Raw genomic sequence first — 14437 nt, forward strand, 5'->3', positions numbered from 1 at the left:
GGAGATCACCTCGTCTAAGCGTATGGGAGCATCTAACGCTAGGGTGTTTGCCTCGTTGAGGGCTGTCACGTTAGCTCCCTCCAGGTATGCTGCTCCCGCGTCCGCAGCCGCGGTGGGGTCAGCCGTGTAAAGTGTAGCGTAGAATGTCTTAAATGCTTCGGCTATAAGGTCGTCTTCCCGAAGCTCTCGGCCTCCTTCCTCACATATGAGTGGGATTTTGGCCCGGACGGTTTTCGCTTTGAGCTTATTGGCGAGTAAACGACCCGTCCTGTCTCCTCCCACATAATACGTATGTTTAAGGCGCAATGCGGCGTCATCCGCCCGGCCAAGATCCAGGCTCGCCAGTTGTGGCCTGGCCGCTTTCAGCTTGCGCCAGATTCTAGGGGCCCCTGTTCGGCTATGCGCTTGTTCTAATTCTAGCACTTGTGCCGATAACTCCTGGCGGCGTTCTTTCCGTTCTTTGTTTTCTGCCGCCGTAATTGCAATCGGCTCCCCCCTAATAACCGCTTTGAGCGCCCCCCAGACCGCTGTTTGTGCCACCTCCCCTGTGTCATTCTGGGTTAGGTAGTCCTTGATGCTCTGGCTAATCTGCTGGGTGACTCCCTTGCGGGAGAGCAGAGTTTTGCAGAGGCGCCAACTGCCCTTGTGCATTCGTTGTCGTGGTACCTGCAGGCGCAGTACTACTGCATCATGGTCCGATAGGGCCGCTGGGGCAACTTCTATATCCCGCGTCATGGGGGCCAAGTCAGTGGAGCTGAGGAAATGGTCAATTCTAGCATATGGGTGGTGCACATGAGAGTAGCAGGTATACCCTGGGACCGTGTGGTGAGCCTCCCTCCAGGTGTCCAGGAACCCTCGGTCGGTGAGCCAACGTTTCCCTTCAGTGGAGAGCGCCCCCGAATCGCCAAACCTGCGACCTGACCTGTCCCTTTCGTTATCCATGACCAAATTGATGTCCCCGCCAATCAGTATGTGCCTTGAACTAGTGCTTAGAACTTCTGAGAGTGCCCCAGTAAGAAACGCCTCTTGTTTTGTGTTAGCATAGATGGACCCCACTGTGAGTGACAAGTTCCCAATGTGTATCGTGTGGGCGAGGAGCCTGCCCTTAATCTCCGCTACTTTGTCCCCCACCCTGCCCTTGAAGTGTTCAGCAAAGAGTAGGGCCACTCCTGCTTTTTTCTCCGTGGTGGAGGAGTAGAGCTGAGTCTGAAACGCCCTGGACCTCATGCGATGCCAGTCTTTAGCCAATAGATGTGTCTCCTGTAGGAGGCACACTGCCGCCCCAGAGTGTTCCAGGTATGAGAGTACCGCTCTCCTCTTGATTGGGTTGTTCAGCCCTTTAACATTGAGGGTGAGAATCTGGAGAGCCTCTTCAGCCATGAGAGTGTGTGTAATCACCTGCGCTCTGCCAGCGTTCTAGTGGAGAAACCCCCTCCCCACCTGGTCTCTGTGCCTGAGCTAATGGGACACACCCGGACAGAACCCCGGAACTCTTCCCCCCCATCCCTACCCCCCTTAGTCCAAACCTGAAACCCCAACTGGTGAACATTGTCCCAGGCCTTTATAATGTCTGTCCAGGCCTGTGGGGAATGAGTAAACGTGTGGGTGTGTGGCAGTGGCGGCTCAAGACCCCCGTCCCGCCCCCCGACCGTGTCGCCACAACTTAGCTGATTTCGACCATCTCTTCCTTTCTCAGGATTCGGCGCCGGTATCTTTGGAGACCTCTTGAATCGCCGCGGCCTGTTCTTGTGCCATTGTCTCTGGGTTTGGCTTGAGGCTTTTCCTAGAGGGGCGTCCTCGTCTTACTTTCTGCCAACCGTCGCCAGTCGTCTGCGAGGATCTAGATGAAGCTCCGGACGATCGTCCCCCTTCGTTGTCGTCCGGCTGGTCCTCCTCGTGTGGGATACCCAGCAGGGTGCAGGTGTCTCGTAAGGATCGTAGTTGATGGAGGGCTCCATTCCATTTAAAGATCAGTCGAAACGGATGCCCCCATGAATATGGAACTCCCTCATTGCGAAGAAAGGCTGTAGCTATTTTGAATGATCTCCGCTTTTGTAGGGTGATTGCCGATAGATCCTGGAATAGTTCCACCGTGTGGCTCTGGAAACAAAGAGGCTGTTTGAGGCGTGCCGCTCTCAGTATGCGTTCTTTGAGAGGATAGTCAGGTAGGAAAGCCAGGATATCAGGTAGAGGACCCTGAGCTCGGCGGGCCGGGCCCACCCTGTGGGCTCTATCAATGCGTATCTCAAAGTCCTAGTCTTCGTCGAGCACTGTCCGGAATAGGGTCTGTAGGTATCCTGCCACATCGTCCCCTTCTGCTTTAGAAGGCACATTTCGGACCCGAATGTTGTTGCGCCTTGAACGGTTTTCTAGGTCCTCTGTGTGAGATTGAAGGTCTGTTTATTGTTCGTTAAGTCTGATCATTTCCTGCCGCAAGAGCTCTATCTCCTCGCTTCTGGCCTGCCCCGTGAGCTCGTTCGCGGCCACCCGCTCCCCAAGGCCGCCGACATCCCGTCGGAGTTCTTTATAGTCCCCTGCCATTTCCTGACGGAGGGTTTGGATGTCTTCCTTAAGAGAGGTGAAGAGGGCCTCCATGAACGCTTTGGTCGCTGGGGCTTCCCCTGCATCTTGACCCTGTCCTTTGGGGGGGGGCGCCTGAGCTGGCTTGTCGGGGCTTTTATCGCCCTTAGCAGTTCCCTTGGACAGCATCTCCGATATGGTGCGGCCCCCTTTGCGGTTGGAGGACGCCATCCTCCTCCCCTCTGCCGGTCCAGGGATCCTCGGGTCTAGTTGCTTTCCCCGTTGGGATCTCAGTCCGTCCGTGCTGGGCGCCCACTGGGAGGAGAAGGCGAGATGCGCCGCCGCGAGGATCTAGGGCCCCCGGGCCCAGGGTCCCGGAGCGGGTCGTCTCGCGGCGACCTACAATGGCCCACTCCGCAGTGCTACGGTGGCTTCGCTTCTTCGGTACGGCCTCTGCTCCTTGCCCAACACTTGGGGCCCGTATTGCACCCCCGGGCCCCCACTCCCGCGACGGGGCCTCTCTACGTCACGTGCTCCGCTGGTCCAAATCGGCCCCCAGGCACGTTGCTCCGTATGTGGGTCCTCTTTGAGGTATTGAGTGCCGCCCCAGACCCTCACTCGTTTACCGTGGCTCCAGGGGCTCCCCTCGTCTGCTCCTCCCAATACGTGACCCGGTGGGCAATGGAGGTGCACGGTCAGCTCCCAGGATGTCTTGGCCACACGCTTCGTCGCTATCGGTGCCCGGGGCTCACCACCGAGTTATGCTCAACCTCTCTCGCGCTCTCTAGTCCGCCCTGGGGTTATCCTTCTCTTGCCCGACAGGCGGTTCCACTGCCCTTGGTCGTGGCCTGGTTGTGCGAGGCCGAATGGCGCCGGCGGTCCAGCGGTGGCAACACTGTTTCAGGCCCTCGAGAAGTCACTCAGGATCGATGGGCACCTGGGACCCGTGATTTCGCCCCCCAGATCAGGGCCCCTCAACTCGCCACGCTGCCCTCCTCTTCTGTTTAAGCAGCTTGTGTTTGCCGCACCTCCTTTGCTTAGGCCTCAGCCGGGGCCTCGAGTAGGGCTGGATGCACGCAGTCCAATGCTAGCCGGCACCTCTCTGGGACTGCTGCACTGAATGGCGCTCCTGGTCCAGCGGCGTTTGCGCTATTTCAGGCCTTTAGAAACTCACTCCGGATCACCGGGCTTCAGGGACTCGTGATTCCACCCCCCAGGTCGGGGCTCTTCAGCTCTCTGTGCTGCCCTCCTCACCTGGTTCGGCTGCCTGCGTCCGCCGCACCTCCGGCGATTAGGCCCAAGCCAGGGCCTCAGGTGAGATCGGACGCCGGCACCGTGGGCGCCCTATTTCACGGGTCCGTCCCCGGGGGCACGCAGTCCGATCTTGGCAGGCGCTTCTCCGGTGTTGCTAAACCCGTTGGGGGAGCCTCCGGTGCAGCAACACAGGCAGTGGGGCAGAGCGCTGGGCCCGTACGCCCCTCTCCTTTGCCCCGGAGTCTCGTCTGTGTCCCTGAGTACTCCGCAGTTGTCCCGCTTGCCTCTGCCTTCGGCAGCGGGGGTTCTGTGGCGATGAGGTCAGTTTTTAGGCTCAGTCGGGGAAACGGAACGGGGAGCCCTCTCGGGTCACGTCTTACCAAGCCGCCATCTTGGCCACACCATTCTTTTTTGAAGGATTACCACCAGGCCTCCTTCCAAGGAGCAAGACTTTCTTTCCTGAAAAAGAAGGATGGCTTTTGTGGAGAAACTTTCTCGAGAACCTTCACCTACAGCTAAGATGAGGAAGCATTAGGACAGAGGCACTAGTCCATTACCACTCCATCACCCTCCACCACTTCCTCCACCACACCACACCCCACCCTGCCTTGCCTTCTCGAACCACACTCAGCAGAGGAATCACCATGCCTTCTTATGGGAGCGGTAGCCCTCTGACCTCCCCTCCCCCTCCCCCCCCCACTCCCCCACCCTCCCCACCCCACTCCCCCACCCTCCCCACCCCACTATCTTGATCCGTATGAGGCACCGTTTGATCCTGATCTCAGGAATTATCCATGGGGTGATTTTACCATTGACCCATCTGCAAATGCATACCCAGACCTCTACCCGCAAATCGCAAAAGCATCTCCTCCTGATGGTGCCACCTTAAATCTCAAGATAATCAACAGGGCTGCTGTAGGAAAGTATTTCTTTTTGATATGGAAAATCCCACTTTCTGGCTGGTACATGATGTGATTTAGACTGCAAGTGCATTAGGTTCCTGCTAACTAGGTCTCCAGTGCTTATTTCTCTTTCCCAAAACTGTACAAATATTTTCCTAATAAGCAATGCCTTTACCACCCTTTATAAGTCCCTAGTAAATGTACCTTGGGCCCTATGTACTAGAGGGCCCCCCAAGGGATGCAGCATGAATGGTCCCATCCTAAAGAATTCCTCACCAAACTCTTGCAGGGCTGCTATAGCAGGCTGCGCATTTTGGTGCAGACAAAAATGAAAACTCGACCTGACACACATCCCTGTGTGTCAGGTCCCCTAACACTGCTTGAGGTACTTGTAAGTCAAGCCTACAACAGGCCATGCAGCCCTAAGGCTGGATGCTTGGTATTGCTGCCAGTACAAGTGATGATCAGGGAAGCCATTTAAGAACATGTGCTGGGCACTGGTGAAAACGAGTTCCTCAGCTACATGATGGCTTCCCTGAAAATAGGGATGTTTGCTATCAAACATCTCATGTTTATTAACCCATCCTAATTCCAGGGATGGTTATGTATATACATGCACACAGAGGGCACCTTAGAGGTGCCCCCTAAAAACCTACCAGCCTGTGGTGTGTTGGCTGACTGATCTCTGCCAGCCTGTCACCCAAGACAGATTTCTGACCTCCTAGGGTGAGGACCTTTGCTCTCAGGAGGTCATAAACAAATCCTGCACAGGAAGATGGTGTTCAATCTCCCCACCACCCCCACCCACCCTGCCCCAGGATAACCTCCTGATTTAGCCCTCCTGGGCCGGCGAGCTTCAAAGCTTTGAAATGCAAATCTGGTTCTCTTCACTGGTTAGAAGACTGACTCTCCCCCAGCTCCTCCACCCAGTTGAGAGCCCTTTTGCACTGGTAGGGCGGGAAATCAGCTAGCCAGGTAGGCATGGCCCCCCTAAGGTAGCCTAACCTGATGTGGGTAACATTTTTCGGAAGTGGCCATCTTTGTGTTGGCACACTTAGGAACTCTGGGACAGAGTTATGCATACTTCACACAGGAAGTGGTCATATAGGGGGTGTATTGGGCCAAAGACTAAATTCAGCATTTAGGTAAGCCCCGAGCACCAGGAAATCAGATCCTGCCAAGCTGAAAAAGGACATAAGGAGCCGCATCCTGCAAGAACTGAAAACCCAGCTATTGGCCTGGTGCCAACTCTGGCGGCCTGCCTGCTGACTTTCACAGTTGCGCCAAAAGCCGACTTGTCCTGCAGCCGCTGAGTCCCCAAAGATTGGGAGACCTGCCAGCACTTCACCCAGGAATCAAGACCTCCAGTGAAGTAGTGGACCTGCTTCCCTGCAAGCATCCAAAGACTTTGTGACCACAAAAACCTGATGCCTGAAAACACCACTGCACCTGTTATTCCGAGTCAGAGTTAAAGTGGGCCAACCATGTCATTGTGGTCCTCCAGAGACCACAGTGGTTTCGCCCCTAGTCAACTCTCCGACGTCACCTGCAGCCTCTGCATGCAGGCCCTCCTCTACCGTGACTGATTCCGGTAAGAAAAACCCAAAGCCACTCTAACTACTGACAAAGCATCTTCGTTTGCACCACATTGCAAATAAAAATTTAGCAATTGCCACAACAAAACTGGATGAGTATCATGTTTAAATATCCTATTCCCCGCCCCCCGGATAGACAAAACTGATTTAAGCTCCTCTTTATAGTGTTCCACCTCAGGGGTGCTCCATATCCTTCACCAATAGAGAAGCGGGTGAAAAGTTATCAAATCCGCAATAGAAGCACTGCTAATGTCCATCCTTAGTGGAATTAGGGGAGTACTTTGCGGGAGGCCCAGAAGTTGCCTTAAAAAAAAATTATTTTCAGTTGCAGTCAGAATGTTACTAGGACGGTGGCCCCATAGTTCGGCACCATACATTGTGGCTCCCCTTGCTTGAACCGTGTATATTTCTGCAGGGGGCCGATAACTTTTACAGCGCAGTTCCTATGTACTTTTAAAATCCCCCCACTTGCCTGGATAAGTTTTAGATTTGCCTTATTAATCTGTGGACCCCATTCCATTTTTACATTTAGAGTGAGGCACAAGTAATCGAAAACCGGGACCCTCTCTAAGGGCTTGGAATCCAATTTAGGATGTGGGCAGTTGGTTGAATTGGCATGAAAAACCATGTACTTAGTTTTTTTTATGTTTACCTCTAGATTCCTTTTTTTACAAAACAAACTAAATTCCCCTAGGACACGCTGCATCCCCATGGGTGTTTTCGATAGCAGTAGCGTGTCATCCGCAAACATAAGTGCAGGTATTTTGCGGTTAGCAAGTTTCGGAAAATCTATGTCCCTAACAGCCAAATGGTCCTTAATTAGTCAGTTGAGAAAGAGGGAGAAAAGGGTTGGGGCAAGCACACAGCCCTGTCTCACTGCCTTCTCAACGGGAAAAGGAGCCTATAATTTCCCGCCATTCCCAAATCTTATTCTTGCAAAAGTACCATCCTGAAGGCGTTTGAGCTGTTGGCAGAGGTAAACTGGAGCACCCATCTCAAGCAAAAGGCCCCACAATTGGTCTGGATCCACCATATCGAACGCGGGGGGGACGGGGAGGGAAGGGGGGTTCCAAGCCATGGAGAATTGCGTTAAAAAAACACTGCAAGTATGGAGCCCAAACGGCCTGTTCAGATCTAAACCAGTCCCCTGGGACCCGATCCAATCCGGGAGCCTTGTTTGGTAAGACTTTGGTCAGGGCCACTGACACCTCCGCTAACGAACAGGGAGGTATCTCGTTAAGAGGAACATGAGTATGATCAATACGATCAATACCAGGCAGACCCGTCACTGTAACCCCTGGTTGGGATTTCGAGTATAAAGATTTAAAATTACTTCGCCAAACCTACTCCCCAAGGTTTGGCTCAATTGCGGACCTGCCCTCTGGTTTTCCTGTTTTCACCAGGTTCCAGAATCCTCTTGAATCTTTTTCCTCTAAAGCTTTTTTAACGGCCTGCCAACTATCAATATCCCACTCAGTTTTAGCAAGTAAAATAATTCTTTTAAAATGTGCCCTTGCTTCCTTAATGCTCACATTGTCACCCTCCCTGAGTTTAATCAGCAGAGCACTCTTTGCATCTCTGCATGCCCTATTATACCAAGGGTTTTTGCCTCTATATTCATTTCTTTTGGGGGTTGGGGTGTTACAAAAAAACTCTGCCAGGGTTTCAACCAGATCCAAATGATTTTTCCCCAAGACCTCTATGTAGTTGGTGGCATCGCTATTATCTATAATAGATCTTGCCTTTTCTAAAAAGGGGATGATGGATTTGTACAGGGAAGCCATTGCCTCTGATGATTGTGAGAACGTTCCCCAGCGAATTCTTTTGCCACCATCAATTGCTACTAAATCAGAAGGGGGCAAATTAGTTAGAAGCCTGGCCTGCTGTCGGTTGGCACCAATCCAAGGTTACAACCAGCGGGTTATGGTCACTTTCAACACGGATCTGAACCGAAAAGTTCACAATCCTGTGCCAAAGATCAATACTTTGTAAGAGATAGTCAATTGTTGATGCCTGACCATTTCTTTCAAAGGTGTTTTTCCCTGGATTGTCATAAAATAGACAACCATTGCAAGCCCTCAATGAATGGCCAAGGGTAAGTGAAGTCATCTGTAGGACCAGAGGGGTCCAGCCCCTGATTGGGTAATGGTTGCACATTGGGATTCCCCAGGTTAAATCTTCATCACTCGTGATAGAATGGGATAAACCAATTAGCGGTTCATAGTGGCAATAAAGATCCCCACCAATAATAAAATAGACATGATCGGGCAGCGTAGAAATAAAAGCAGCTAAGCAGTCTAACGTCTGGGATGTCTGTCCAAAACTAAGTGCAATAGGTGAGTTGTTCAGAATTTCTATGAGAGCACACATAGGGTATACTCTGCAGAAGCTTCATGATTTGGTTGCTCATGCGTCTTCTTAAATTATTCAGGCAAGGATCTTCAGCGTCAATCATCAACAACCAAAGGAGTTACACAGGCCAGTGCAGCACTGGTCAAGGTACCCGTCAAATATTGTACCTTGGATCGGTCAGAAAAACATTGTCCAGGTCGAAAAGCCAAAATAAACCACTAGACTGCACAAAAACTCCTTCAACCCTGTAGGCTCTCCAGAATTCTTTAATGTTGAGGGGCTGATGGCTGGCAGATTGCAAGACCTGGAGTGGATTGCTTGATGAAAGGCAGCATTCTCGGTCCTTAATTGGTGCACTTCCAGGGTTTGTTGCTAGAGGACAGCAGTCAGGTCAACACCAGGATTCATCCAGGAAACAATTAGAAGTTTTTGCTGTTGCAACCTGTTAGGGGCTGGATGCTCACCCACAATGCAGATGGGTCTTCCGCTGTCCAATGTAAGGGTGGAAGGACCAGTACCACAATATCACCACACATTGGAGTATGTGATAGCTAACTGCCCTTGAGAAAAAACGTTAAAAACACTCCTTTCTGCAAAAGGAGCAGGAGCTAGACTCCCAGAAGCACAAGAGGAAACCGGCCCAGGTGAGAGACTCTACCAGCTGCAGCTGCGGGCTCGTATGGCATCTTCTGAGTGGCAGGACCCTGCAAAGTACAATCGCTCTCAGGTGCCGAGAAGCCGCAGATGCAACAGGATTTGCGAGTCTTGTCTATAGTAAGCTAGAAAAGGATACGCTCTTTCAGAAGATGTGGGATCCAGTCTCTATGCAAATCCAAAAGTATATTAGTGCCCAGCATTTTGATCCATGATTTCTCTGCATCACATCAGGGGATAGGAAATGGGTATGTGTTAGGAGTAAACCTATATATGTCATGACTTGGAGGTCCCAGACTGGAGTGAGGGGAATGGATACAAAGAAGGGCACTTGATGAGGCGGGATGATGGAGATGTTAAAGAGAGTAATGTACTGATTTGAGGGACTTCGCATGAGGCTGTAGCATTGTCTTTTATTATTGTCTTAGGATAATTTCCCCCCAAAAAATCCTAAGAAAAATGTATTGAAAACTAAACCATTGCCGTCCTCTACAGTATTTGATAATTTGCTGCACTGCTTGATCATTGCTTACTGTTTCAGAATGTTGCATCATCTTTTTAGTGCCCTCCCATCATTGTTTCAAGGCCAATCTATAATGTATTGTAGTATTTTGAAATTGCTCCTTTTTCACAATGTTTTAGAATTTGTTTTATACCACTTTTCGGTTCAATTTGTTTCTACTACTGTCATATATTTTTCCACAATGTGTCTGGACTTCATTACTGTAAACCCTGCAGATTTCATTATATTATTTGCCCTTGCCTTGCCACGGACTGCTCAGTGGATTATCATACCCTACCCCCAGAGATATATAACTGGTGGTCGCCATTTCCTGATGATTTGTCCCTAATCCTTGCATTTTTTTGTCCTAGGACCTACTTCTGTAGAAAAACTGTTAAAATCTTAAAACCACAGATCAATTGATTGCGGTTTGCTATTTATTCACCTTCAGGCTAGTATTAAGTAAGCTATAGATGGTGAAATTGTTGTACACCACAAATGAACACTGCATTCACCTGAAGGCTGTGCCAGTCGTGTTATCGAGCAGCACTCCTCCCTGCATTCAGTGTGTAGCTCTGGTGCTCCCTGGCTGACAAGCATCCAACAGTTTTGCAAGAGACCAGGCGATTGACAGTGGTTGCCTGCTCTTACTACTTTGTCCTAATTCAAGATGGCAGTTTCCACGTAACTAAATGATCTAGTAGTAGTGTCTTGCCTCTTCCTCATAGTGAGGGGATCATGTACAACATATATAAAGGAACATGGTAATCCTCCAGTGTAGGAAGCTGGATTTATGCTGCAGTAATCCCTCAGTAAAAGGTACCATGGGTACTGTGGCCAGGGAAGGGCTCTAAGGGCTGCAGCACTTTATGTGCCACCCTTAGAGAGAGAGAGAGAGAGAGGTGTGTGTGTGTGTGTGTGTGTGTGTGTCTGTCTGTCTGTCTGTCTGTGTGTCTGTGTGTCTGTCTGTCGCAACATTAGTATTCCAATCACCCCGCCTCAGTGAGCGTGGCTGGCACTGCGGCCCCCTGGTAATTGTAGTGCTTGTCGTGTTATATACACCCCCCCCTCCATATTGCAGTGTGCATGTTTTGGCGCAGAATAAAGTGAAGAGTCAACATGGCACACATCCCTGGATGCCATGCCTACAACCCACTGCCCTGGCATAGGTCACTATACCAGTGGTGATGGTACAAGTGCATTAACCCTGTACCCCTACAGTGTCTAGACCAATTTATAAACATTGCAAGTGCAGTAATTCCATTAAGAGTATATGGTGCTGGGAGTGTGTCATTACGAACTCCAAAGCACCATAATGGCTTTACTGAAAACTGGGAAGTTTGGTATCAATCTTCTCAGCATAATAAACCCACACTGATGCCAGTGTGGGATTTATTATGCCATGCACTCAGAGGGCATCTTAGAGATGCCCCCTGAAAAATGACCAGCCTCTGGTTGGTTCCCTGACTGATAAACACCAATCTGCCACCACAAGACATGTTTCTGGACTGCTGGGGTGGGATCCTGCACTCCCAGGGCACAGAAACAAAGCCTTTCCTGGGCAGAGGTGTTCACACCTCCTCCAGGTCTGTAAGAGCCATCTGTGCCAGGGGAGCTTCAAAGGCCTTGCCGCCTTTGTATCGCAAACCCAAGACTCTCCTCCTATCGGGAGTAGGCCCCTTTCCTGTCTCCCCTCCTTTTCGGCAGGAATACAGATGGGAAAAATTAGAACAGCCCGAAGGTGTGCTCACCTCTGCCAACCTCACCCCTCAGGTTGGGGAGGAGAGGTGAAGCCCACTCTTCAGTATCCGCAATCTTGCAGGTGGCAGTCACTCTCCAATTGGGATTAGGGATTGTGCCCACTCCCCCACATGAGGTGAGCGCACTAAGGTTGTAGTCACCCTAAGGTCTTTAGCCCATTGTCTACTGACCTCAAGATCCTAAAACGCCGCCTAGATACAGTATTTAGGTGGCATCCCCGAACCCAGAAGGGAGATTCCCGCAATCTACGAAGAAGGAGGATGAAAGAAGATGCCCAGCAGAGGAGACTGCAGAGACAAACTGACTTGGCCCTAGCCCTACTGGCCCGTCAGCAGTTTCCAGATGTCCTGCGCCAAAAATCGATTGTACTGCAGCCATCGACCTCCAGAACCCCTGGGAGGACTGAGTACCTTGAACAAATACCGGATCTCCTGTGAACAGCAGCTCTGTTAAAAAAGTAACACCAAAGAAAGACTCCAACCCTGCCGGTGACAAAGAAACCAGATGCCTGGAACCACCACTGCACCAGATGCCTATGGCCTGAGTGGCCCACCGGCCCCAGCGAGGTCCCCCAACGCTCTAGAGTCTGAGTACACTGTGGGTTTACCCCTTCAGGACTCTCCAACGTCACCTGCTGACTCTGCATGGAGAACTCCTAAACCGCAAGTGGCCCGGTAAGGTGAAATCCGACCTCAAATGCCACCCCTGCATCGAGCTGCCTTCGCCCTGGAGAAGAGGACCTGAGCTGCACCTACATCTCCGACCTCTCCAACTTACCTGCCCGGTGGTTGGTTCCTCCCGGAAGACTTCCCTGACCGAGCCTGCAGCCAAAACCCCAAACCGGCAACTCCCGTTAAAAACAACAGGGCATCCAACACCAAATCGGCAACCTGCACCTGGCCGCCCCTGTGCTGCTGAGGGTGCACCTTGTATGCTAGATCTGATCTACCTTTGCCCTGAGCTTTTTCAAGCTGTGGCTTCTCTCCTGAAATGCCCCAGAGATGAAACCTATACCCCTGACCAAAAATGTATTGATGAATTAGCCTCTCACTTCCAAGACAAGGTGCAGTCGGTATACAGGGGTTTTCCCGACATGGATAGTGACATCATTTCACACAACACGTTGACCACAACCGTTCAGAATGGTCTAGTACACTTTTCTATCCTGTCAGTAGATGGGGTAGTAGAACTGTTACTACAAACCAAATCTGGCTCCCCGATAGATCCCTGCCCGCCGCACATTCTGCATACTATCCCAGAGGAAATCAGCACTCGGCTAGCCCCGTTATTAAATCTTGCCGTATCCTCTGGTATCTACCCCACTCAGTGGAAGAAGGCCTGTATGTTATGTTATGTTATATATTTTATTTATTTATTCAAAGTTTTATATAGCGCGAACAAGATCCTTACAGATATCAGAGCGCCTCACAGAGACAGGGGTAGGGGCAGCAGGAATGAACAAGCTAAAGGGAGCAGTATAGTAATCACTAACATAGTAGGATAACAGTAATGTACAGAAACATATCAAAATACAATCAGGTAAACAAGTAATATAAGACGGCACAAGTCATTGCTCCCACTACAGAAGGGTTCAGGTAAAACCTTGGATGTGTGGATGGCTTATACCAATTTCTTAGGATAGAGATAGCACTGGGTGGGGGCATCGGGAGGGTGATTCAATACACCAAAGTGTAACATATATTGGTCGGTAGTAAGAGAGTAGCGTAGTAGTGTCACCATCAAGTAGGAGTATAGTGCCAAAGAACAAGGTGATCAGTGATACAAAGCGATGCAGAGTCTCAGATCCAGTATCTATAAAGTTCAGGAGATCTTGGCCAGAAGGATTGTTTTCACCTCTTTCTTGAAGAGTGCAGTGGAGGAGATACGCCTGGTTTCCGGAGGGAGCGCATTCCAGATCCTGGGTGCCATTCCTGAGAAGGAGCGCTTGTATGTTTTTTCTTTCCGGAATCTACGAGGTTTCAGGAGTAGATTTTTTGTACTTCGATTGGATCTCGACCCTCCTGATATAGACAACTTTTGAGTGAGGTAGTTGGGTGCCTTGTGGTGCACGGCCGAGTGTGTCATAACTGCAATTTTTAGCTGTATTCTGGCTTCAAAAGGCAGCCATTTTAGAGATTTTAAGTCTGGGGATATATGCGAATGTTTTCTTGAGCCAGTAATGACATTGACTTTTATAGCGCACGGCTAGTGTCCCGGCGCTTTATTGAAAACCTGTATAAAGGTAACACAACACAGCCATAAAAGAAACACAGATCACAGAATAATAAAACTAATTAAAATACCCTAAAGGGCGAAAAGCCAAGTTTTTAGGCCCTTCCTAAAGGTAAACAGATTAGTAGCACCACGAAGAGCGAGAGGCAAAGTGTTCCAAAGCTGTGGTGCTAGCAACCCAAAGGAGCGGCCTCCAATGCGAGCCCTTTTTACTCGCGGGACCACCGCAAGAAGTAAAGATTCGGATCTTAAAGATCGGGCCGGGTGGTAAAAGGCAAGTCTCCTTTGGAGATACTGTGCTCCCACAGCATGAAGAGCCTTATGGGCCAAGGTCAAGGCCTTAAAAACTATCCGCTTCCGGATAGGCAGCCAATGAAGCGACTGCAAAAGGCTAGCAGCCCTGACTCGCCTGTTTAGGCCATAAATCGCCCTCGCAGCTGAGTTCTGGACGACTTGCAGCCGCTGCAAAAGATATTCCGGCAGGCCCAGATAGAGGACATTGGAATAGTCCAGTCTTGAACCGATCAGGGCCTGCACTGTCGTCTTCCTGTGCTCCTCTGAAAGTAGAGGCAGAAACTTCCGGAGCATCTTGAGGAGACCGAAGCATGTTCCCGTCAGACCAAGGATCTGAGATCTTTACGTCAGACCCTTATCTATCTTGACCC

The 14437-nt window shown here is 50.6% G+C and overlaps 1 protein-coding gene across 2 annotated transcripts in view; it reads left to right on the forward strand.

Annotated features, from left to right (window-relative positions):
- The window catches only part of MBTD1 (mbt domain containing 1), a 1097355-nt gene that overhangs the window by 248212 nt on the left and 834706 nt on the right, over window positions 1-14437 (forward strand). The window lies entirely within an intron of this gene.

Source organism: Lissotriton helveticus, chromosome 7 (genome assembly GCF_964261635.1).
Source record: "Lissotriton helveticus chromosome 7, aLisHel1.1, whole genome shotgun sequence".
NCBI classification, from domain to species: domain Eukaryota; kingdom Metazoa; phylum Chordata; class Amphibia; order Caudata; family Salamandridae; genus Lissotriton; species Lissotriton helveticus.